Here is a 25941-nt window from a genome sequence, read left to right as displayed (position 1 = left end):
TCTTCATGTCCAAACACAAACATCCTCTGCTTGGAGAATCAGAGGATTCTCAGCTAAACCTTTCTGCTCGATCTGCCAGAGAACCTTTTCATTATTCATCTCTGCTCAACAAACGGAGCTCCTCCTGGATGACTTTGCTTCATGTCAGAGGACCAGTTCTGTGGAATCTGAGCACCAAATGGCTGCATTTTAAAGCAGGCCGGAAAAGCTTGTGAAGATGACCGACTTCCTGAGGCCGGTAATTTCCCCACCTCAGCCAGGAGGAGCTCAACGTGAGATTTCTGATTCCTCTTTCACCACCAGGCAGATCATGTTGTTATCCATGAGAAATTACAGATCCCTGTCAGCAGCACGTGTTATCCTAGGCTCCATTTTTAATATTCATTGTTTCTACAGACACTCCGCCAATCTTAACCTTCCAATAAAGCTTTTAAAATCTTAGAAAGCCTGAAGGAGCCTAAAAAAGTCTTTATTATTCAGTGTGCAGTTTGTGAACCAATCATAAAAGTCTAAGCACACCCCATGATCCGGCAGCTTGTTGATCAGGAGCAGCAGCGCTTCGCTCTGGGTTTCTGTTCGACTCTTTCAGTTTGTAGCTTTTGTTTTGTTTGAATTTATTATTATTAATAATATTTGTTTCTGTAGCTCTGCTAACTAAAACCAAAAATTACAAACATCAGTTCCCTAGCATTAAAGCATGCTAAAGCCTCACCAACATGCGATTTAGCAGAAGCTAATGCTAAAGCGCTAACTTCAACCATGCTATTACCCCACGTGTGCTGAAGGCGCAGAATAAACGTTGGTTTGCTGCGACCGCATCCACAGGCGGAGAACACGAGGAAGGAAACAAACTGCTGCGCTAACAGGCGTCCACAACTTCAAAATAAGAGCATGAATATTAACGTCTAGCTTCTTAACAGCCAATAACCAAAACTTCAACAAAGATGTTGAACTTAATTCAACTGAATGTTTAGAAAACAGATTAGCAAATTAGCGCTTCAGAACTTCTTAGGAAGAATGTATCTAGGGGAAGCTAACCGCGCTAAAGGTTTTCAAGGTTAGCAAAAGCGCTAAGCTACAAAGTAGCACTGTGTTAGCTCATTAGCAGAAATGTGCTCCTTTCAGACCGAACACAGCAGCAGAGGACATTGTTCCTCCCGTCTTATCCTTCATTTAGCTGCAGCTTTCATTCAGTTCAGCTCATGAAAACGTTGTTGATCCCTGAGGAAGTTAAATGTTGTAATTCATATTAATTCAGAACTCTTAACGTCGTTCTTTCTTGGGCTTTCTTCGTAGACTCTTCCAAACAGCCAGATTGTTTCAGAGTCATGAACTTTAACCTTTAACCTGCGAGCTGAGCCCCGTAGCGTCTGACATGGAGCTCTTTGGGAATAATCGGTCCGTCTTGGCGTTGTGTCAACCTGTCCTGACTGATGAAGTCCTGGTTGGAGGACGATGCTCAGTTTTTGTCTCTCTAGCGGCAGAACGCCGTGCCGTTGTTGCAGGCTCTGTTCGACCAGCTCAACCTGCTTTTCATGAACATATTTTAACTCCAGGGCTGCACAGTGGCGCAGTTGGTAGAGCTGTTGCCTTGCAGCAAGAAGGTTCTGGGTTCGATTCCCGGTCTTTCTGCATGGAGTCTCCATGTTCTCCCTGTGCATGGTGGGTTTTCTCCAGGTACTCCGGTTTCCTCCCACAGTCCAGAAACATGACTGTCAGGTTAATTGGCCTCTCTAAATTGCCCCTAGGTGTGAGTGTGTGTGTGCATGGTTGTGTGTCTCTGTGTTGCCCTGCGACAGACTGGCGACCTGTCCAGGTGACCCTGCCTCTTGCCCGGCACGCTAGCTGGAGAGGAACCAGCAACCCTCCCGACCCCACTGAGGGACAATGGATGGATGGATTTTAACTCCAAGATCGTGAAAATGGGTGTGATTTTGTTAGGTTTCCAACAAATTGCATTTATTTTTAGCATTTTTGACATTCGAACAGATTCTTTTAACTGGATTTAGGTTGGAAAAAGTACAGAAGTTTATTAAAAATGCACTTTATATGTAGGACTCACTTTGCTGCAGACGTGGAGCTGAGGTGTTTTTAGACCAAATTACCTCTGGCAGCTGGGCTTAAGGATCTGTTAGAGAAAGAAAAGAAAAACTGTGCGTTAACGATGCTCCGAGGGCATTGCTGAATATTTCAAAGCACATCATTCATCTGATGTTAGCAGACATTTCTACAGAGCCACACAGCAGCATGGGCTGAACCCGGAGCGGGTTTATTCTTTTAAAGCAGCCCGTTTAATGGCCCATCAGTGGAAATGTGCTGATGTTTCTTACTGTGTGAAGCTGAGGTCTTAGCAGTCAGCACTCCGAACAGAACCAGAGAGGAATCCCTGGAAAGATAAGAAATTATTTACCACAACGGTAACCTGGCTCTATGATTGTGCAGCAGCAGCGCCCTCTGTCGGCCACCATCCGATCATGTCATTAAAACACTCTGGATAACGCCCGTAAGCGCATACTGCCCTCTGCTGGAGATTTACATAAACAACATCATAAAACCTCTTTGGTTTACAGTAAACATGTACACAAAAACATCTGAATCAGAACTTTTTATTGTAAATTTTCTCCAAAAAATGTAAACCTGTAAAGGCTCTGTTTTAATATCAATCAAACCAATAAAATATCTAATTTTCTGCCGTTACAAATAAAAAAAAAAACGACATTTATTGTACAATAATCCTGCCAAGAAAAAAATGTGAATTTGAGTCTGGAAAAAATCAGATGTTTGAAATTGAGAATTTGTGGAAATCCTGAATAAAATCACTGTTGACTTTTTTCTCTTGTTTGTAACTTTGACAGTTTGCTCCACTGGAAACAATTTTAAGATTACTGCAAACTTTTCCCCATCTGTCATTTTTTTTGTCTTTTAAATTACATTCACATACTCTTAATGTACGTTTGACCTCATTTCCACTTCTCTGCCAATTGTTTTCCTTTGAAAACTATAAATTTGCTTCAGGATCTGATTCCTCCTTCCTTCCTTCGCTACATTCTGCAAATCAGTGGGAAACTCTGGCCTCTAGATGGCGCCATCCACACGTTTTTGCCGCCAGCCAGTTTCTCTTTGTGCCTTCTGACTCTGATGGTGACGGTTTTATTTAGCTTGAAGTCTCTTTGTGAAGTTACACTTTCAAAAATTAACAGCAATAATTTCGGTTATTTAGTCAGTCATAGGAGAAAAAAAAACAAAGAGTAATTTTTCAAACTCAGTGTCATTTTCACCATAAACCAATTTTTAAATTTGAGTTTCCAGCTAAATATTAAATTACCAAACACAATATTTAGCTTACTAAATAAATATTTGATTTGCAAGCTAAGTATTCAGTGTGAAGCAAAAATATTTAGCTTGCAAGCTAATTATCTCTATAAGCTCTGAGGTGGCTAAATATTAGCTCAACATTTAGCTAGTTCAAAGCTAAATTAATATGCAAAGTAACTTGCTGATAAGTGAAAATGGACTATCACAATAAAAGCTGGATCTGGTGAACATTTTTATAAACTCCGGCTGGAGATCCACACAGTTAAATGGCTCATTCTTTGTTTTAAGCTAAAATGTACAATAAAAGTTGAAAGTTTTCTAAATAAATATTTAGCCACCCTCTAAAATATTTTTTTAAGCTTGCTAAGTATTTGGTTTGTGGATAGATATGTAGCTAACTAACTAAATATTTAGATTTAAATACATTATTTGCTTGCAAAATATTTAGTCTGAAGCCAAATATTTAGCTAGGTAGCTGAATGTTTAGTTATCTAAATATTTAGCTTCAAAACAGAAACATTTAGTCAGCAAAATGTTTAGTTTCAAGCTAAATATTTTGCTAGCAAGTTAAGAAATTTAATTTAAAAAAAAACTATATTTAGTTAGGTAGGCACACAGCCTGAAACAAATACTGAGACTTGTCATTTTGTACATTCAGCTAGCTAAATATATTTAGGTAGCAAAATGTTTTGCTTCCTAAATATACAAAATATTTAGCTAACAAGTTAAATATTCAGTATAAATCTAAATATTGAGTTAACTAGTTAGATAAAGTAAAGGTTTAGCAAGCTAAAATATTATTTTAAAGGTTGTAGCTAAATATTTAGTTTGCTAACTGTTAAATTTACAAATTAAAGAATAATTTGGTGAAAATGTATATAAATAAACCTCTTTTTTTATTGCTGTTATTTTTGCCAAACGACTCGTTTGACTCATGTGAGATCACCTCTGGGCAAATTTATTCACTCTTCCAAGGAGTTTTTATACTTTTAAACGACTGTATTGTACGGAAAGGAAAGAAAAAGGATTAATTTGAGTGTTTAACCTTAAATAATCTAAATTACCACCCAGGCTGAATAATCTCATCCTCAGAAGCGAGGAGGCGATCTGATCTCTCTTTGCTTCGGCTTTGGGGGGAAGGGTGCGGGGCGCTCAGGTCCCCGGAGGTGAAACTCTATTAGCACCCAGCATGAAAGTCAATGAAAGGACCCCAGCGAGCGCCGGTCCCCTGACAGTATTAATGTTTAATGATATCTAAAAGGGCTAATTCCCCCAGCCCTCCCTGTTGCTCTTATCCTCTCATTAAACATCCTCGCAGTGTCTTCACTTCCTGCGATTAGAGCGCTGACCCCGGCTGCCGAAGGACTCACCCTTCACCGATTATAAATTCATCTCGCTCCGGCTCTTTCCCTCCTCTTTTCAGAAACCGGAAATGTTAGCGAGGAACGGCAGAATAGGACCGAATTAGAAAAATTTAAAAAGTGAGTTCATGGACCGGTCGTCGCTTTTGTAATACATTTTAATCTCTGAATAACTCTCTACTCTTTCAGTCAAACTGAAAGCTAAAGAAGGAACAGAAACAGAATATGCGGTTAGGCTAACTCACCAAATCTACATAAACCCACGGTCAGATTACAGCTGCTGTGTTCCATTTCTTTGAGGAGGAAGAAGCATAAACCTCACTTAGATCTTGACAAAAGTTCAAAACTTAGTAGGTTTCAAACCTGAAATTATTTTTTTGGCATGATTTTCTCGAGATAATCAGTTTGCTACTGTGGTTTCTAAGGCTAACAAGCTAGTCTTACATAGACATCTGAAGAAATAGGCTTCTGGTTTTTACCAGGAATTAATATTGTTTTTATGACTTGTACATGTTTTATTGTTTAATTTTGCTGTCATTACATTTGGAATTGATTAGTCAAATCACATTTAATTGACATTTACAGCACAATTATAGTCAAATTAGCTGCAGCTGCTGGCCCTGGCCTCCCATCTCACACACTTTCACAGATAAAAGTGTGTGAAAACTGGTGCACAATTATGCAACCATACATCTTTGAAAAGCAGAAGTGAAGCCTCCTGCACAACTAACAAGAATGCAGCAAGTGGTTTCTGGACGGTAAGTCAACCATAAAACAATTGTCTTTTCCAGCAGCCATAGACCAAACGTCCTGGAACTCTGCTGGGGTTGCTAGGTAACGGGGCGGAACGCTGCTGGGGTTGCTAAGTAACGGGACGGAACTCTGCTCGTGTTGCTAGGTAACGGGGCGGAACGCTGCTGGGGTTGCTAGGTAACGGGGCAGAACTCTGCTGGGCTTGCTAAGTAATGGGGCGGAACTCTGCTCGTGTTGCTAGGTAACGGGGCGGAACGCTGCTGGGGTTGCTAGGTAACATCTAGACTTTGCGGGGTGAAGAGCAGTTTTTGCTGATTTCTGACTCAACATTCAAAAGGTTTTTGAAACGACTAATTTTCTGACAACAGATAATATTAACTTATTGCTAAAAACTGTCTCGGTGTTTCTTTAAAACGCTTGGGTTGTTTTTAGAAGCAGTAGAAACCCAAATGGTGCTAACTGTGAATTTTACATAAAAGGTAAAGGTCAGAAAATTTGCTGGCAACTGAATGAAAACATTACAGTAAGTGAAAATAATGTGTTGCAGTGCTTTCTTTGTTTCTTTCTTTCTCTGAGGCGTTTGGCTCCAGAATATACGGTGACATTAAAAAAAACAGATGTCTCCCCCTGGCAGAGGAAACCTTTAACGCGCCACCAAGCAAACACGCACAGCACCAATATATCCACGAGGACACACAAGCTCACGCATTGCAGGCCAGCGAAACGTCCGAGGAAATGCTTATTCCCACAAACTCACCCCAGAGAGACCGCGCAGCACTTAAGTGGTCACCGTCAGGAGCTTAGCTGGCCCCGGTGAGCATTTCTGAAACTGCTTGTTTGGTTAACTCTGTCAGCCAAACACACACAGGAGCTCCATCATTCACAGTCCGACTCCTGGCTTCACTTTGAAGTCTTTGTGAGGAAGATGACTGGGCCTCGTCGTTTTAGGGGGGATTAGTTTATTGGGGAGTGTGCATCTTAACTGAAGCAGTTCAAGGATTTCTGCATCAGAAGGTTTTTTGTTGAATGCTGACGCTGAATGAGCATCATGCTAACACCACAACTGATGTGTTCGACAATCCTTACAGAGCACACAAAGCCGGAGTTTCCCCTTCATGGGCAGTTTCAGGTTGCTGAAGTTCACAGGCTTCTGGTGTTGCAAAGATTGTTGAAAAGCAGTTTCTGTGGCTCGATGGAAAAAATATAAGAAAAACTGCAGCAACTGATTCAGTTTATTTATCGTCATCGCAAAGTCATAAGTCAAATACAGCGAGTTCAGATCCAATAGTTTTTTCTCTTTTAACAATACACAAATGAAATGAAATATAGATGTGAGGGAGAGAAGAAAGGAAAGAAAACGATAAATTAAAGAATGAAGGGAAGAAAGTAAGTGAGGAAGGATGGATGGTCTACAGTCGGAAGCATTTTCTTCTGCAGCCTCAGTTTGTTCTCATTAATCTCCAAGTGGATGGTTTCAATTTACTCAAATTTACTGTTGCTTTCCTCAATAAAATGTTTAACTTTGATCTGATTCTGTACAGCAATAAAACAGTCCTGCAGCGTCTGACTTCCTGATACACAAACAGAGCGAGAGCAGCTGCAGACATTCACCTACAAACGTCTGTAAAAAACAAAAAAATGATAACTGAAGGTGCAGTATGTAGCTTTTATAAAATATATGTTTGTATCTGTTGAAACTGTCACTTTTTTGTGACAATTTATGAGACAGTTAGTCCTTGAAAAAATTCAACTCCTCCACCTTCTCCCAGTTTGAACTAGAAACAACCAATCAGAGACAGGAGGCGGGTCTTAGCGCTGTCAATCACAATCTCGTGCCACCCTGCAGTTAGCATAGCCTGTCGTCAATGTGGAGGCTAGTTAGCATAGCCACAGATGACAGCAGATAAACAGTTTTCCTGTAACGACGAGTTGTTTCTCTGCCATTAGCACATTCAGCAGCAACTTCATGAGGGTGATTGACAGCACTAAGCCCCTCCTCCTGGTTCTGATTGGTTGTTTCTTCAGACAGCAAGATCAATTTTTTTCACAGATTATCTGTCATAAACTTTCACAACATGGTGACAGTTTCAACAATTATGTAAAAGATTTTTGACATTTAGAATTTTTTCTTATAAAGAACATACATAATTACATAATTCAGCTTTAACAAAAGATTTATAACTTTTAGAGGTTCTTGAATGAAAACACTTCCAGTGTAGTGATTTTTCTGTCTGTGATTCATTGAGTCCTTCATCATGTCTGTTACTGGGACCAGATTAACCTTTCATCAGTCCCAGCAGGTGTTCTTCCCTTTTTACTCCTCCTAGATAAAACTGTGCATCTGAGTTGACTCTTAGCTGCTAAAAACAAAAACAGGACATATGCAAATAATTAACACGACAAACTGAGCAACCTTTGTTTTTTCACCTGCGTTATGTGGATTTTCGGCATGCGGAGCTGCACACAGCGTGTTTCCTGCAAGAACTGCAGGACAGGCGCAAAAAGCAATCGACCAGGCTTCCTCTGGAGATGGAACTGCTAGCCGTAAATCTTGAACATGGACGTATTTATGAGCAGAGACGTTTGCCTTTCCGCCGGCTCATCACACGGACTGTCTGCTGCTGGACTGCATGTTTGCTTTCTGCGGGCTTCACACACACACACACACACACACACACACACACACACACACACACACACACACACACACACACACACACACACACACACACACACACACACACACACACACACACACACACTGTTCCATCCTAAACAGGAATAATAGGTACATGTACCTTTAAATTAGCTTCAGTAGACGCTCTTAATTGGCCCATCTAATGTTAGCACATGTTCTTCTGAACAGCGATGTCCAAACTTTTTACAACATGAGCCAAAATTGTCAAGGCAAATTCAAAAAAATTAGAAAATGTCTCTTTGGGTTGTAAAGGGGGAAAAAAATCAAAAAGCACAACACCTGTTAATATAGAAAATGCTTACTACAAATTATTTTTCTGCCGTCGTTTTGGCGCCCCCTCTAGGTGTGGCGCCCACAGAGGGTGCGGAGCACACATTTAAATATGGCTTTAATAATAATAATAATTTAAAAATCCTTTAAACTCTCATGAAAATGAGAAGATTTATTATTTTAACAGTTAATTATTTTTTGGGTGAATTATTGTCACGACCAGTAATTAAAGGGTTAACTTTTCAGGAAGAAAAAACGCTTGCATCGGTCTTAACCAATGAGCTCTTTCCAAGTGGCGCATTGTCCCGCCCACCACCTCCGTGGTTTCCTCCTTCATTTCCGTTGCGACTTGAGCGCTGAGCTGCTAACTGAACGCAAAAGATTCACGGAAGAAGAGGTACAAAAAAAAATGTATAAAACGAATCGTTAGCTAACATTGCTGATGCTAAGAATGATTTTTTTATGTCTGTTTACTGCCAAAACGATGAGTTAAGTTCACCATTGTTAACTAGTTCGGTTCTCTCTGTGCTTCTGGTCGTAGAGTGAACAAACCAGGAGGTTGGAGGCGGCGCCATTTTGTGCTGCTGTGCGGTCCTCTGGTGAGACCGGTGAGCAAATTATTTCACCTATTCATTATTTATTTGCACTTTTATCTGTTTACTGTTGAATATAATGTTTATAGCATTTATTAAAGAAGTAGTTTGCAATTTAAAGTTTTATTTGTTTAAAAATATGATTGAATTCGTAAAAATTTTAAGCGAAGACTAAATAAGCATTTAAAACCAATGCTAAGATTGCTACGTTTATCACTATTTTCGATGGAAAACATGGTTAATATAGCAGGCAGTACTTCTAAGTGCTAAACAGTTGTGAAATGTAATTATTTGAAATAATTAATAAATAAAAATAAATGTTTTTTCTGACTTTCGTTGACATGTCGGGTTTTTTTGTATTATTTGATGTATGCTGGTAACTTGAGTGTTGCATGTTCTCAAAATCTTTATTGCAGTTGTTTGCAGAAGAAAGTTTGAAATTGTTTTTAAATTTTAAATCTTTAATTTGCTCTATTTTCTTGACAAGTTAGATTTTTGACCTACATTTACAACCATTTAACGATCCAGTTATTAAAGTTAAACAAACTAAAAATCAGTTTGCGTTCCTATTTATTTGTTTTAATTTGAGAGTAAAGATCAGAGTGCCTGGCGAAAGCTGAGGCATTACTAAACATGTTTTATCTCCTTATAGAGGAATCAAGCTGCTTGGTAATACATCTTAATGTAAAGAGTAAAATCAAGTAATACTTCCTGTCAGAAAAATGACTGGTCAACAGTTTGCAACCAGTCATCTATCAGATTTATTAAAGCCGGCACTTTTCATCCGCAGAAAAAATATGTACCAGTCAGGGGAAAACCAGCTGTGCAATAAGCACACAGAGGAGGAGGAGGAAGCCGTCTCATGATGCATGGAAAATATTTGGCTGACTTTGTATTAATATGGTGCTGGGATGCAGTGGACGCCTTAAACAGCCTCATTGTGGGAATTATATTTCTGTCTAGGGAGAAAAATCAGTTTCTGAACTGGACCCAACTCTGGATGGTTGTAAATACAATCCAATTAAAATAATTTAAAATTACCTTAAAATCATATTAACACTACCTGTTTGTGGACAGTAAAAATTGCAACATAATAAAGTATTGTAGTATTTACCCAAATTTTGGGGGTAGTAAATCGGATTGTGCTCATGCGCCAGAAATTATCCGGTCGCCTCTGGAGCTCAAAGCGGTACAGACACAGGAGGTTAACCACCAACCTCCCACTGACTGCGTCTGAATGTAAGTAAAAACTCCATTTATTTTATGTTTATATGGTAAACGTTGACTTATTTTATGGTTCAGAAGAGTTGTCAGAGTGCTTCATGCCATGTACCATGTAAGCATTTGAAGCAGAACATTTTAATCGGTGTCTACTGTGCTTTTTGGGGGTGGTTTTAATCAAAAACAGGGATAGATCATTGTTAGAGGAAATTTTTATGTAAACAGTCGCAAGAGATGCTGCATCGCGGGTTTGTGTTCACATGAACTTGTTCTGCATCATTTGGTACCGATATTTACTGACTGTAACGGTTTGTTAGGGTGTAATGGCCGACACATCCTTATATTTCCTGGATTTTGTTGGTTGTTGGTTTGATGATAGAAAATGCTCTGTAATGACGTGAAGCGAAAGAATCTCGGCGGTAAAGGAGTAATCCTTCTAATTTTACACCGGATGTTGTTTCACCTGAATCACAGAACTGCTGCCTCTCCGTAACGGCTAAGTTTATGTCAGCTGATTCTGTTTCTGTCTTTATTTACAGGTCAACAGCAACTTCTATAACCTCAAGAATCTGCCATCAGAGGTACAATGATTACTGAGAAACTGTAACCGTTACTCAAGTAAAGGGACTACGAATAGGCCTGTCACAATAACACATTTTTCTGGATCATAAATTCATGTTATTGTGCATTTAAACGCATAACTTTGAATTTTAAATGGTCCTTTCAATAATTTTCTAATTTAAGACAAACTTGTAATAAAAGTCAAACTAATATTCATAACGTCAGCAGATGATTAGGCTCCTGACGTGTGTGCTCTTTCACACAGGATGAACACACTAGATTAACCATTACGAGGCCCCATCTATCACACACAGACTTCCAACAGCCCATGAAATGATCAGACTCAGTTTACCTCACTTTTGTGCTGCAGGACTTTGCTCTGCGAACATTTCCCTCCAATTATTCACGTTTCCAAAGAGCTTGAGGCGCTGCGAAAACCACAACATTGTCTCTTCATCTCTCTTGCTACCTTTATCTCCTCATCTATAAATTACCATGAAGCTCTGATAAAACATGTGAAAGCAATTATTAACTTCAAACAACAACAATGTATGTTTATCTAGAGGTCTATTTCTTCATTAATGCCAGTTCATCATTACAGATTCTTCTGAAAACAAGATGAAAATGATAGAAAACAAGAAGTTTTTTCCATATTACAGGTGAGAAAATCTGCTAGTGGAGCTAGTACTTTTTATCAAGTTCAAATGTTATTGACTTAAAATGAGCGTCTGCATGTTGCTGAAAAGTTATAAGTTAGTTTTTGCCTCATTTAAAGTACAATAAGATATTTGCACCAGAATCTGGGCAAAAATACTTGGTTAGATTTTGTATTTGTATTTTAGTGTTTCAATTTTAATTCAACTTTAAACATGCTAATGATGCAAACTCCAAAACACACACACACACACACACACACACACACAAAAGCACCAGAAAAACACAGCAAGCGGAAAAATGCTGCAATAAAAATCTACAATTAAAAAAAACTAACACAAATGAAAAACACTGCAACAAGAAATGGAAGCGAAAATGTTTTACTTTTTTCTTGTATTATGAATTTATTCTCATTTTTGTATTATTACAGTTTATAAGTTTATTAGTGTAACATGTTCTCATAACTTAAATCTTGTATTATTTTGACTTTATTCCCGTAAAGTTGTGACTATTATTGCGACTTTGCTCTCATTCATTCTTGTAACAGACTTTATTCTTGTAGTTTTAAAGAATTTTATTATCCTGGCCCTAATAAATACTCTGCCATATGTTTCAGTGTGAGATTAATCTGCAGTAAAGCAAAAACTTTATTTTGAGGCTTTCTCATGTTTTCACCAGGAGAAACAGTAAATGTGAACGGTGCTGCATATTAATCAGTGCATGAACAAATTGCGTTTAAAGGCCTTTTTGATCTTCATAAGCCTCATGCTGTTTTGAATCCATAAGTTCAAACAGTTTATAGAAAAGACGTCCTTTTTGGCGCCCGTCCCACTGGGGAAACCACATTATATCAGACTGTTTGGAGTCTTGTTGCTGAAAAGCGGCAAAAATCTGATCGTACTCTCTATGAACCAACATATTTGTTACACTTGTTGCCTTGAAGGCATCTGGACAGCTCTGAAGCCCACGCACATCCAGATGAACAAAGGTCGATGCAGCAGAGGTGAGGAGTCGCCTTTATGCCGGCTGCAGTCTGGGCAGGTTTAAGATGTGTGTGTGTGTCGGGGGAAGTCTTATATCCTGTTGTGTTAAGCAGCATTTGACATCCTTGCGCTCTCCCAACGCAGAGCCTTTCGCTGACACGAAGACGACACCAAAACCCAAAAACTCTTTGATGTTGCAGCTTTTAAACGTTTAATCCCAAACAAGCAGCAGATTTTAAAAGCCTCCTCAGTTTAAGAGTCTCTCTAGTTTTCCAAATTTTTTCACCCACATGAATCCATAGAGAATCATGGAGACTTGTTTCCTTTCCAAGCATTCAGACGTTCCTGTGATCAGAAACTGGTCCTGATCGACAGCTCTTCAGATATTGTGAAGATATCGGCTGTTTCTTTGGGGTTTGGCTGCTTGTTTGAGGCTCTGGAACATCATGCAGTGTGTGCAGCACAGCGCCCCCAGTGGTGAGGTACATCTCATCACTCTCTTTTCTCCAATATATTTCAACTTCATGCTGAAAGTCAACATCTTTGACCATAAAAATGTTCAAATCAAACAACCAAGTGAACAAATGGATTTCTTCTATCATTGTTAGTATTTGATTTGTCATTATGTGAGTTGAATAACTGCTCTAAAAACAACAAATAAAATATTATGAATGAAAAATAAAGTTGAAGAAAAAGACCTTCATAAAGTTTGGAAATCTATTGATCAAGACCAACATGGCTTCTTGGAGGCAAAAAAATATACGATTCATAAGTAGAAACCTTTTATAGAGATTTTTCGTAACTTTTCAAGGCATATTTCATTAATTATTTTGTAATGAACTTACAGGCACAAAATTTGAAGGTTTCTTGCGAAAAGTTTCCCATAAGTCTGCTGTGATGTAAAAGGATTGTGATGTTTTTGGTTGTGGTTAGCGAACTGAACAGCTAGCTGCGCTAACCCTCACACACTTACCATTAACATTAGTTCTGCTAATGCTAAAGCGCTATGTCAACATTGTATTTTGTAGAAGTTAATGCTAAAGAATGTGAGTAAGGAAATGGCCCCACAATAACGTCAACACAGATGTTGAACTTTATTTAACTGAAGGTTTATAAAACCATCAAGTAAAGACTAAAACACAAATGTTGAACTTTGTTCTGTTCAAAACAAAGTCGGAGGAAGCTGGGTGCGCTAAACATTTTCAACATTGGCTAAAGCAGTAGAGGAAAAATTAACTATGCGATTAGCACATTAGTGTCCACCACTGGTCTCTGTGATGTCATAAAAATTATCCATGTATACAGACTACATTTCTGCTGATTCGAAGCAAATGTTTACTCACAGTTTGAGCTATAGCTAAGTGCATATTTGAAATATATTGTCTCAAGATGGGCTATGAAAAGTCTGGAGGTGACAAAGATGGGAGGACAAGGTGGAGAGGAAACAAGGATGTAGAAAACTGGAGGCTCTCGCCGGCTCTGACACAGTTTCAGAGGTCCATTAAATGAATAATGGAGGAGGCTAAGAGCATTTCCTTCAACTTGATGTGGAAAGAGGAGGAAGAAAGTTTTCAACGAGGCTTTTATGTAATAAGGGGGTAACCTTAAAGGCATGGGTTCTCCGTATGATTGTATTGAATTATTTTACTAAAGATTTGAGCTGCGCATTTCAATTTCTCTCTACTTTCAGAGCTGTCCCCATTTTTTCGAGCATTTTTCCCTGAGAAGAAAACTGGGAAAAGCGACCCGTAGACGTGTTTTTTCAACCTCTGAAGTCCTTCCCTGCACCCCCTCCACCCCAACATCTGCTTAAGCTCACTTTTCGGCATTCCCGCTGACTTAGCATCCTTTTCTGCAGATGCTTCTAGAGCTGCACAAGAAGAGAGAAAAACAGCAGTCTAAAAATAAAAATAAATAACAGCTTTGAGTAAAAGTGTGTCAGGGAAAGAGCAATGACTTCTATGTTCTGAATTTCTACTGTCGAGTAGAAAAATGAGACTGAGATGAAGTTGAGAATAAGAATAAAACAGCAAAAAATCTGCAGTTTATGTTCACTCGTCATGTACAGAGATATCACTTTTAATTTGAACCGTTCCTGATTTAACGACACACCATCCATTTTGGATTTGGTTGTAAAAGATTATTTTAGTAAGTAAGTATTGTTTTTTGTGGTGATTCATGAAATATAATTTTACTAAAAACCTTTTGATGCACAAAATGCGATATGATTTAAACATGTCAAGTTTGAAGTACAAAAACTTTTTAAAGTGTAAATAGATGGGAAATGAAACGTTTTACATAAAAAAAATTAAAAGGCAGTCTTCATTATATTATACTTTAAGTCTCAAGTTTGGAGAAGATTCTGTATGAACGATCACAGAAAAAAGTTGGTCCTCTGCAAAGAGAACATGGCATCCATTAAGGAGGTTGATGCATGTAGTAGATGTTCCCTGCTGAGGTATTTGAGGATAAACTCCATTTCTATTGTGCAGTAAATGCACTGAGTTTTCTAGTTAAAGGAATCCTACTCTTCTAACACGTTCCGTCTGTTTTTGGCAGCGATTCTTTCTGTCCCTCAGTCTCTCTCCTTAGATGCTTAGTAGCGCTAAGCATTCGTCAACAGCTCATCGGTGAAAGAGAGCGCTGCGCAACACAAGTAATAGTCCGACTGGAAAACGGCGCGCTAATTGCAGCTCTAAGTCCGTCAACTTTGTGCTTTGCACACCTTGTTTGCTTGACAACTGATGCATTGTTCTTACCACTAAGCAATTTTCCTTCATCTGATGGGGACGTTTGGATCGAATGGCTGAAACCAGCAAGACGATGGTCCTAAACTGGCATCCTGATTGGTTGAGGAACGATAAAGCTGGCTAGCATTAGGTTTCTGGAAAAGCCACCATCTCAATCCTAAGCAGAGTCATCACAACACAGAATGTTGCTAAAAATCCCAAAATTTTAATAAATTTAGTCTTATCTGGACTTATGATTTTTATATAAAAATGTTTGCAAAACATACATCCATAAAAGAAAACGGTTAAATATAAAAATGGCACCCTGGGCTTCTGCCACTGCAAGTCTGGCTCAGGCCAAGTGTTTTAACTCCCGCATCTAACTAAATACAGGTACATCTTTTACTGCTTTGGTGGATTATTCAAATTTATAATTAAACATGCATATTTTCCATAATTCTTTTTAAAATCAGCTGATTTATTTAAAAAGTGTATCATGCCAGGAAACCAACCAAGTTTAACTAAATCTAACAATTTTGTCCAGAAATGTGTAAAAATGGTTTACAAACTGCTAAATCAGCTCAGGTGTCTCATTATGTTGCCTCCAGTTTATACATGTTTGCTTCCATTGTGTCGGCTGAATCCTGAAGCATCCACAGTTTCTGTTTTGGCCTCGGCCACCAACTGGGACCAATCTGTTGGTCAGGTGGGGCTCAGCGGTAAGCAGCCGAGGCCCGTCCTGCCAGCTCAGACCCCGCTCAACCCATAAAAAAACACACACAACCCGCTGCAGAGCAAACCGTGCAGTCCATTCCGAATGTTCCCAAAGGGAATTCATTGTTCTACAAATTGTAATATTTCTGTTTCGTCTCGGGCAACATTTAGATGGAAATGGAAATGTTTGTATCTGACAGGAATTAGAATAACCTTTCTCACTGCAGCCAATAAACAAGGTCAGTGATGCAGAAACTGACGTGCTGCCAGCGCCGTGCATATGGAAAGGCAGTAGACAGGAATAATGTACAGTTACGCACCAAATCTTTGGGCTACTACTAATTTTATTATGTTTGTCCCATGTACCAACAGTTTTGTGTTTCTGAAGGACGTTTGGACTTTTTTCACTCCTTTTCCATGCAGCCTGCTCCTTGTAAAGCCACTAAAATCTGAGCTCTGACCCAATAATTGATGGTTAGACACTTTAATCCAACTCCAGTTTGTTTATTTAGAAAGTCCGGTTCAGTCCGGTGAATGCCCTATTAAACTCTGATTTAGAAAAAAAAAACTGCTCTGGTTGGATTGAAGTGAACTATGTTGTGGTTTAAATTCATATATGAACACCAAGCGGACCAGAGACCGCTCCTAAAGCTGGAAGTGGACTACAGTGCAGTGCATTCTGGGTAAATAAAACCAAAACAAACACTAGCAGGAGAAAGGACTCGTGGTCTTTTACCGAAGACTAGAAAAATCCTACAAAATCTAAAATCTGACAGTACTCTGTTTTTGTTAACATTTTGTGAAAGAAGACATTGCATTCAGTGTATTCTTCAGAGGTTTGTGTAACTTCCCTCAGTAGTTAATGGTGCAGCGCCCCCACAGGCCGGGACTGGAACAGGTTGCTCAAACAGTTTGGAAAGGAATCAAATTTGCAAACTTCGTTTCATTTTCAATTTCTGCAGTTTGCTTTCACACTGCATTGTGTCAAACAAGCCAAACACTTTCAGCAAGTCAATGAAAAATTGGAAAAATATCATTTTTGATGAGCAGGAAATAAGATTTTTGCTCCAAAAGGCTGATTTAAAAGGACTGAAAAACAATAATCATCGGAAAGACAATTCCTCTCTCAGGGCTTTGAATGTTTACAGTCATCGTCCTTTTGGAAGACCAATTTGAGTCAACCCTTTTAACTTTCCTGGCTCCTGTCTGGAAATGTTGCTTCTAACGTTTCCTATTTTGTGAAGTTTACCACTCCTATAACTAAAAACACACATTAGTGCTTCAACCTCTGCCCATAGATTTTCACTTTTTATTTTCTGCTTTGTGCTCATCTGCAGGGTCAGTGTTTGGGTAAAATGAGTGAAAATATGTAGAAAAGCAGCAACAGTCCAATCAGAAATCCTTAATGTTATTAGAGAGTGAGAAGAAATCAGCCAAATTAAAACTTTAGCACAGCAGATTTTATGTTACATACCACAGAAAACCTCTTAATATATTTATTCCTGCATTCCCTCTGGACTGTTGGACAAGGCTGCCCAAAGAGTGGCCCGGGGGCCATTTGTGGCCCCTGACCCCCATTCTAGAAAGTATAAATTTGGCCCTCGAGCACAAGCTGTTGATGCAGATGGACACTTTTAATATTTATTTAGGACAAGATCTCACACATTCACTTAATTCATTAAAATGGAAAATATTATATACTATGGGAAGTTTAATATTTTATAAAGCAGACTTCTTGCTTTCTGCTAAATAGTGGAGCCAATTTCTTTGCGTTGCTAACTTAGCGCACTTAGCTTCCCTTAAACATTTATTTTGCTTAAATTCTGATGTGCTAATTTACCTGGCAGCTTTGTAAACTTTCAGCTGAATAAAATTTTACATAGATGGTCCAACTAGAGAACAAGATTTAAACATGAATACAATACCTAAGAGCAGTAAGGAACATGTAATTTAGCACTTAGCTTAAGTTAACACTTCGGCATTAGCTTCTGATACATACTGTGTTGCTGTAGCTTTTTAGCGCTAGTAAAACTAACGTTTATGGTTATTCCTTTGGTTATAACTTTATAGTTAGTGATCATCACTGATATTCATTATGCTTTCTTTCTTCCTTTGAGCGCTGTTGGCATAGCTAATTTTTCATTTAAAGAATTAACAGTTTTGCTAAATTTGGAAACATTTAGAGCTTAGCTTCACATAAGTTGTTTAAAATCTAAAGCGCATATTTACTTGTAAACTTTCAGCTGGATAAAGTTTGACATCTGTGTTGAAGATTTGGTTATAGACTGTTGAGTATTCTTCAAGTACTTAGACGTTTATATTCACGCTGTTATTTTGAAATCTGTTTACGCAGCAAATCTTGTTTCCTCTCCTCAGTTTCTCCACCCGCTTTATATTTCCTTGTTAGGTATTAAAATGGTTGAAGTTGGCACTTTAGCATTAGCTTCAGCTAAATACCATGTTGGTATAGCTCTTTAGCCTTAGCAGAACTAATGTTTATCAATGGTTTTAGAGTTAGCATAACTAACTGAGTCAGTCAATAGGGTGAAATAAAAAGAAGGAAATAAAATATTTTCATAATAATCACTGTTTTTGTGCTTGGGACAGCAACTTTAGACCTCACTGTAATGGCAGCAGCTTCTGCATCAAGAGAAACGGTCCCAACAATGATTGACCCATCAACTAATGGGTCAGTCATCAACCCATGTGACTATTTATCACACTAAATAGTTCTGGCTGTGTCTGAATCAGTGCGTCGCCGATCCGTTCACCCTCTCAGACAACAGGTTTGCTCTCTGCGAGAGCTGTCACTGGCTTCCCACTTGCTCAAACGGAGAATGAGAAAAGTGCAGAAATCAGAATGGGAGAGCGAGGAGCTGACGTTCATCACTCGAGTGCCGAGGCTTAGCCTAAGAGGCTTGAATAATCAGTATGCTAAGCTGTCGGGGCGTGCGCTCACACCTACCACACGCTTACCAACTCCTGGGCGCTTTTTAATCAAGCAAAAAAAACGCCAAGAGGCAGCCGACAGCGCCGAGAGATGAGCTTTAGAATATCTGTTACACTTTCCACTGACATTAACAAACATAAGCCGCAGAGACGCATGTTTTTTTTTCGGTTTCCTCTACTGTCTTGTTTCATGTGCTTACTTCATTAAATAATGTTCAGTTCCTGTGGTTAAATGTTTAAAAACAATTATTTTCTGCATGCAGAACTCCTCCACTGGCCTGCAGAACCTCATTGTGGACTCCGAAGGCTCCATTCATCATTTGAGCTGAGTCATCTCAGAGAAACTGGCAATAATGGATAAATAATCGCGCTGCATTCACACACGGTGACGTGGCTGCACCCTGTCCGAGCTGGGGGGCATTCAGAGGTCAAACCTGTGTGGAAAGGAGAGCTACCAGTCGTTTTCAACTCGCTGCAGGAAATGACCTGCCGTTTAAAGACGGTGACAATCTACAGATGATTCCAAACTCATCTCTCAATATTTTTACAAAAACAAGGCGTTGTGTCGCTCCACTATCAGCTGATCGGAGCTTCCTTGTCGTCTCTGCTTGAACTTTAAATCCGAATGACGTTATCTGTTCAGTTCGAAACGGGAGCACTGAATCCGACTCTGCGTGCAAACTGCAGGAAGCTTCCTCACTGCTTATCAAATGTTAAACATCTGCGGATCTGATGCGATGCCAAGTTCACCTCTTCCTCATGATGAATCTGCTTAGTATTTAGTATTCAGACAGATGACTCTACCCAACTCATGGTAACTGTCACTCTACAATCTGCACCGTTAGCTCATTAGTGAAAGAAATACTTCCACGAGAATATAAAAAATTTTTTAAATTCATTACAATCGAAAAAACTGCATCTGATTTAAAGAGAATAACCAAAAGATAAAAATGGTTTAATTACAATTTGCTTGGCTAATTTCACAATTTTCTGTAAATTGAAAAATAATCAATATTTCACCTGTATACAATAATCAAACATGAAGTAATTGGTTTGTTTCCCATGAAGAGATGGGGTTGTACAGTCTGATAATCCTTTTAATCTTGTAGATCTTCATTTTACCAACGTATTTCTTTTAGCTCATGCAAAATTGAGCTAACGGTAATGATCGTGCAGTGACGGCAACCTTCCTAACTTTACGTAGTTGAATAAAAGCTAGCATTAGCACCGCAGCAAAGAACAATCAGTTTTAGCTTTATTTCTGTGTAAAAGTAACTAGTATATTTTGAAGTCATCCCTGCTCATTAAAAATAATAGTTGAAGCTTCAAGAAGGAAGGAATGCCTCTCCTTCCCGTCTTCCCTTTCAGTTGATGGGTCAGCCGTTCTCTAACAGAGCAACACTGTAAACCTAAAAAACAATCCTTCCCGACAATAATTCATACCAGAAACCAAGGACCGGCGGTGCGAGGCATTACTGAAATTGAACGCGGCACCTTCTAAAAGTCGAAGCCATCCAGGAGAATTATGGTTGGTGAAATCTGAGGACCGTCCTGTCGACGAGGAGCAACAGAGTGATGTAATTTAAGCTTGTGAAGGTTTCAGAGATCAATCAGAAAAGATGGAGGCAGAAGCAAACTAGTGCAGTAGCTCCAACCTTCCCTGCTGCTTCCCCAGCACCACTCTGGGTGGTGAGGGATGGTCATGAACAGGCGGCCCCCTCTAACCCGTCTGCTATTTTTATACCCGCTAATACAGGGGTGGAAGGAACCAGCTTAACCAGTGAAGTGACGAGAAAATATTGTTGTTGGCCTCGACTTCACAGCCAGTAAAACCAATCGTGCAAACATGTTGAGGAAAGCTGAGGCAGAATTAGCTTTGTGTTATTTTATAATCAACTTGGAGCTCCAATAGTGTAACCCTGGACACCCTGCAGCCTGTGTGTTTTCATCAGTCACTCCATCAAGTTTATTTGTGTGGCACATTTCAGCAACAAGACTGTTCAAAGTGCTTTACATCATAAAAACACAAAAAATTAACAACTGAAACACGACATTTTTCCAAGTGCCGTCATTACTGACCAAAATGTTGGTTAATGTTTCATTTATTATCATGTGAAAGCATCTCTTAACAGCTGAGCTTTTAGTCTAGATTTAAAGGAAAACTGGTTGTTTTACAATTTTCCAGAAGTTTGTTTCAGATTTTTGCTGCAAATCTATAATAATGTCTTATTTTATAAATGTGTACAAATGCAAGGTTACAAAGACTCTGAAAATGTTAAAAGAAAAGCAGTTTCTGATGAGGAATCACATTACAGGTGCCGATAAAAATCGATTCTATGAAGAATTGCTGTTGCTTGTCCTGGAAATCCTGAATCACTTCAAAATGCTCTATTGTTTTTAAAATACATTTACGTTGTGCGTCTCTGCCGCTCCTATTTACGAGTATGTAGCATTATGCTAGTCACCTCGGCCATAATTCTGATATTTTTACTTAAGAAAAACCAGGGCAGCCTAGCTAACCTACTACTGGTAGCTTAAGCTACAGAAGTTTTTGCGCAAACCTATTATTTAAATAGAAACCAATGGAACCTTACAGAATATACACATATATATATATATATATATATATATATATATATATATATATAAAAACGTCATATTTGCTTACACTTGTCACATAATTTAAGCAGAATCTCTATAGACAGTTTGAATAGAAAAATTGGTTTCTGAATTAAATTGTGACCCTAAAAACTGTTCTAGTATCAGTAGACACTGAAGATTTGCATCTCTAAAATTAAATAGGTCAACTCCGTATAATTAATTTCCACTAAAAATGGCAACTTTTTAGTCTGTTAAGGTCAGAAAAGTGTTTACAAGTAAACACTGGACAGACAGTGCAGGTCTGTCTGTCAGACAAATTCACAATGAATGTCATTTTCTAAATTCTTTTTAAGAAATATGTCCAAAAAAACCTACATTTTACCAATGTATCTTAAAGGTATATTAGTCATTGACCTGCAGTCCGTTCTAGCACCAGGCAGGCTAATTCCATTTACAGGGTTAATTTTTTGGACTTGGAGCAGCCCAGTCAAAGTCCCCGCTTAGATCTTATAGAAAGTGAAGATTAGGGTGATTACTGAAGTCAAACAATCAAGGCACCAAAGGAAACGTGCAAAAAGCTGCTCACAAGTAAGGGACATTTACTGCAATGCTAACAAATATTTCCCTGTTGATTATTGATAAAGGTTTCCAGTTCATAATAAAAAAACAGGCTTTATTAAATTAACTGAAAAGCCCAAAAACACATTGATTCAGATGGTGTCAGTATAAATCTGTGTGGATAAATGGATAAAACTTGCACTTTATTTAATAATATAGTTAGGTATTCCTATTATTTTGAATTTAAATAAAACCAAACAGCATCTTTGCCCCCACACAAAACGTTATTTTAAAGTGAAACACATCAGTTTGCCAACAGGAAACGATCTGTTTCAGAACAGGAAATGGATCCCTGTTGGACCCCAGTCAACCTGGACAAATTCATCCTTCAAAATAAAACACTGGAAACAAAAACAGGCTTCACCTCCCTTCCACAGCAGAAAAATGGATTATCACAAATTTAGGGGACAGATACCGTTTGTCAGTCTGTCTCCTGTTGATCCTACTGCTGCCTGACATAACAATGACTGTTTCAGTTGGATTAAAGCAGATTTAACATCACTAAAGCAACAAAACAAGCCCTAAAACTGGATTATGTTGGCCTTTCAAGTTAAAGCCCAAATACACCCTTCAATATAAAAGCCTCAGGGGGGTTATTATTTAGTCTGGATTTAAAGAACGGGTACGAATGTCCTTATGGGGTCTAACCAGTGATGAAACGGGGATTATATGGGCCTTTCAAAATAAAAGCTTACAGAGAAAAGAACTGATTAACGAAGAGGTTTAGGATTCCTGGTCGACTTGAAAATCAGAGCAGATGCAATATAGAATAACACAGAATACAATATACTGCCTTTTTATGCCAAAAAGTGTTTTAAAATTATTTATCCACTCTGAACAAACATTTGGAAGCGGATGTGGTTTTTTTTTTTGGTTCTATACTTTCAGTATTTATTGGTTTTCTGCCTTAAAAATATTTAAGGGTTTTGCTTACTTCTGTTTTGCAGTTTGGATCTGCCGCCTTTGGTCTTCCTAGTAAACAAAGCTCAACACAACAGCTAAAACTCGGACATTAATTAATGCAAATCAATTAAAGCAAACCGTTAACCTCGTTAACCAAATTTTTAATTTTGTTCCTCACTGGACTCTGAAGTTTTGAGGAAACCCTTAAAAGTTGATTTGGATCTTATAAATTAAGCATCTCAGCATGAGTCTGTCTTTATCAAGCTAACCGCTGATTAAAACGTAACGCTATATCACTTTGCAACAGCTACCATCAAACTCTGAGCCAGATCCTTCTCAGGAAACTCCCGCCACATTCGGAGCGCTGAGCCGGGCCAGCGGGAAAACCGGAACGGTTCGAAAAGGCCAGGACACAAAGAGCCAGCTGCCTTCCTGCAAAGCACCGGCTCTGCAGGAAACGGGGCTCACGGTTCGCTGTGGGCGTTTGCTAATAGTCCAGCTACGTCACATAAATAGGGCAGAGCTCTGAAGACGCGTCTTTGACTTAATCCAGCTTCCCTCAGTGTTACTAAGGTAAACCTGCTCGCTGTGAATTAAATACACAAGATGGAGATTCAACTGGAGCTTCATGAGGCTCAGATTACATCATAAAATGTCAAAAATAAAAGGAATTTCAGCCAAAGAATGGTATACGGATAATAAAGTATTGGTTTAATCTAAAATTTCCAAGAATATATTACTCTAACATGTTTTCAAATTTACGTTGACTCACTTTGAGCATCTCATGTTTGGCTCATTTACAGTGACAAGTGGTCAGTTTTCCAGCTTATCGGCTGAACCTCAGTCTGAGAGGAAAACCTCGTATACAGTTAAAATAACTTTATAACATTTATATTAATGAATTAAAAAATATATTTTTGCATTTATTTAGATTTACTCGATTTGCATTTTAAATTAAATACCTAAAATCTAATGTTGCATTACAGTTTATTACACTGTAATCATAGTTTTCATTTATTTCATATTTTAATCATTTATGAAAAATGAATAGTCTTAACTTTATTTAAATATAAATATTCTTAATGATATATTTTCATGTAATTACAAGTAAAATTTAAATAAATATATATGTAAATGTATTTAAATAAATTGGCAAAAATATGAAAAGGTGATTTTTAATGTTCTGAAATTATTACAATGTAATAATAATAAGCATAAAATTAAAGGTGGGTGAGTGAATGGAACAAGTGAAACAAAATTCAAAATGGCAAAAATCTTTTTCGTTCATTAATTTGTCTTTGCAGGAATTTGAAGCAGCTTTTTTTTAGTCTTTGCTGTAAGGTCCAATTTTCAGATTTGATAAAGTGGCTTTAAAATCTCTTGGCTGGCAGTATTGATGTCTAAAGCACTTCGGTATAATCACACACACTGTCTCTCTCTTTCTCACACACACACACACGCACACACACACACACAGCGAGCACTTCCCCTTCCTGGTGGAGTGCAGGATGTGCTGCTGAAGAACTAAGCAGTTTTTCTCCTCCCTGCTGCTGCCAGGAATGCTTTATGAGCCGCGTTAATATCGGCGATCCGCTGCCAGAAGGATTGCCTGATTCAATCAAGCGTCTCACTGCCTTGTAAAGTCATTACGCTTTGTGCAACGTCATGCGTTCTGGAGCCGACCAACAGCCCTGTGTTTTATCCCGCCGTTTGGAAGTGGCCGCAGCTTTTCCAGGAACGGTAAATAACCAGGAGAAACAGAACCTTTTCCTACTCAGTCGCTGCTCCTGGCTGAGAGTTGGAAAGTCTCTGGGAATGTGCATGTGAGGAAGTTTATATCGGAATATCAAAGGGAGGAGGGAAAGCACCGTGACCTCGCTGACGGCATCTCCTGGAACTGTCACTTTACTGAAGGGAAAACTTGGACTGTGCATCCGGAAAAGGCAAAGATGACATGGAATATTTTTGGACAAATGGTGTAAGAACTCCCAAAGAAGAAAAGCAATCAAGCACTGAAGGTTGGAGAAGCAGAGACTTACCTGTCAGGGTGGTGGTTGGTGGGACGGAGAAGTGAGGAGAGTCAAAGGGTCCCGGGGCGGTTCGGGTGGATGGGGGTCCCGGTGCGGGCTGGAAGCAGGACTGGAGGGTGGTCCAGGTCAGGGGAGGAAGGATGGAGTGACAGGGAGCAGGGGGGAGAAAAATAAACGCCGCTTGGCTCTCCCTCCCTCTCTCCGTTCCTTCCTCTCTTTAACTCTCCTTCCGACACACACACTCACACACACTCGCTCAGAGGCAGAACGCTGAAGTCACTCAGATAAAAGCCAGAGAAAGACTCTTTACATCTACAAGCTCAGCTACAGGAGCAGGGGGAGGGTGCACAGAGCTGCCCCTCCCAACCTGCTGCAGCCGGCCAATGGGTGGAGGCAGACGGGAGACGAATCAGCCAATCACAGCAGGGACAGCCAGCCTCAGCGCAGTCGCTCATATCCAGCTGGAACAATTAGAAAGTAAACAGAAACTTGGAAAGCTGCTGGTCTGAAGGATGGTGAACGCTGGATGGTTTAGTTCTTTATTTACGGCCTGTAACTGAGAGATCACCGGTTTCTCTCCAAGATGAAGCAACTAGAGGAGCCACTATACCATGAATGCTTCTACTTTCCCTTAACATAGAAAGTACTCCTAGATCAGCTCCTCTGTTTCTCTTTGTGTCTGGTCTCTGTTTTCTCCCAGTCGGTAGTGGCAGATGAGAAGGAAGGGAGGGACAAAGATGGCAAGGAAGGAAGAAATGGACAAAGGCAGGAAGAAAGGAAAGAGTGAAACTGAAAGGAGGGACGTAGGAAGGAAAGTATAAGGAAGGGGTGATGACAGGAAGGAAGATGGATGGGACTAAGATAAGATGGAAGGAAGGAAGACATGATGATCGGAAGGAAAGACGATAAGAAAGAAGGACGAACAGAAGGATTAACAGGAAGGAAGGAAAGATGCGGATGGAAGGGGCTAAGATATAAAAGAAGGAAG

At 39.1% G+C, this 25941-nt stretch overlaps 2 long non-coding RNA genes across 7 annotated transcripts in view; one reads left to right on the top strand and one right to left on the bottom strand.

Annotated features, from left to right (window-relative positions):
* LOC103461883 (uncharacterized) overlaps positions 1 to 25242 on the bottom strand; it is a 44097-nt gene extending 18855 nt beyond the window's left edge. For all 5 annotated transcript variants that reach the window (XR_014086704.1, XR_014086707.1, XR_014086705.1 and 2 more), the window contains exons 1-3: positions 24963 to 25242; positions 2331 to 2386; positions 2063 to 2128 (exon numbers count right to left, since the gene is read on the bottom strand). This is a non-coding gene — a long non-coding RNA (uncharacterized LOC103461883). The remainder of the gene's footprint in view (positions 1 to 2062; positions 2129 to 2330; positions 2387 to 24962) is intronic.
* Positions 8582 to 20852, top strand: LOC103461882 (uncharacterized). Of its 2 annotated transcripts, XR_014086709.1 has the most exons (7): positions 8582 to 8794; positions 8939 to 9005; positions 10148 to 10229; positions 10751 to 10792; positions 11374 to 11431; positions 12742 to 12891; positions 19065 to 20852. It is a non-coding gene; the product is annotated as an uncharacterized LOC103461882 (long non-coding RNA). The 2 variants fall into 2 exon arrangements; XR_014086708.1 differs by lacking the exons at positions 10148 to 10229; positions 10751 to 10792; positions 11374 to 11431; positions 12742 to 12891; positions 19065 to 20852 and adding an exon at positions 9781 to 10028 and having other exon boundaries at positions 8640 to 8794.
* Positions 25243 to 25941: the final 699 nt, after the last annotated feature.

The sequence above is a fragment of the Poecilia reticulata genome, chromosome 2 (genome assembly GCF_904066995.2).
Source record: "Poecilia reticulata chromosome 2, P_reticulata-male-v2, whole genome shotgun sequence".
Classification (NCBI taxonomy): domain Eukaryota; kingdom Metazoa; phylum Chordata; class Actinopteri; order Cyprinodontiformes; family Poeciliidae; genus Poecilia; species Poecilia reticulata.
This window is presented reverse-complemented; position numbering and strand designations above follow the sequence as displayed.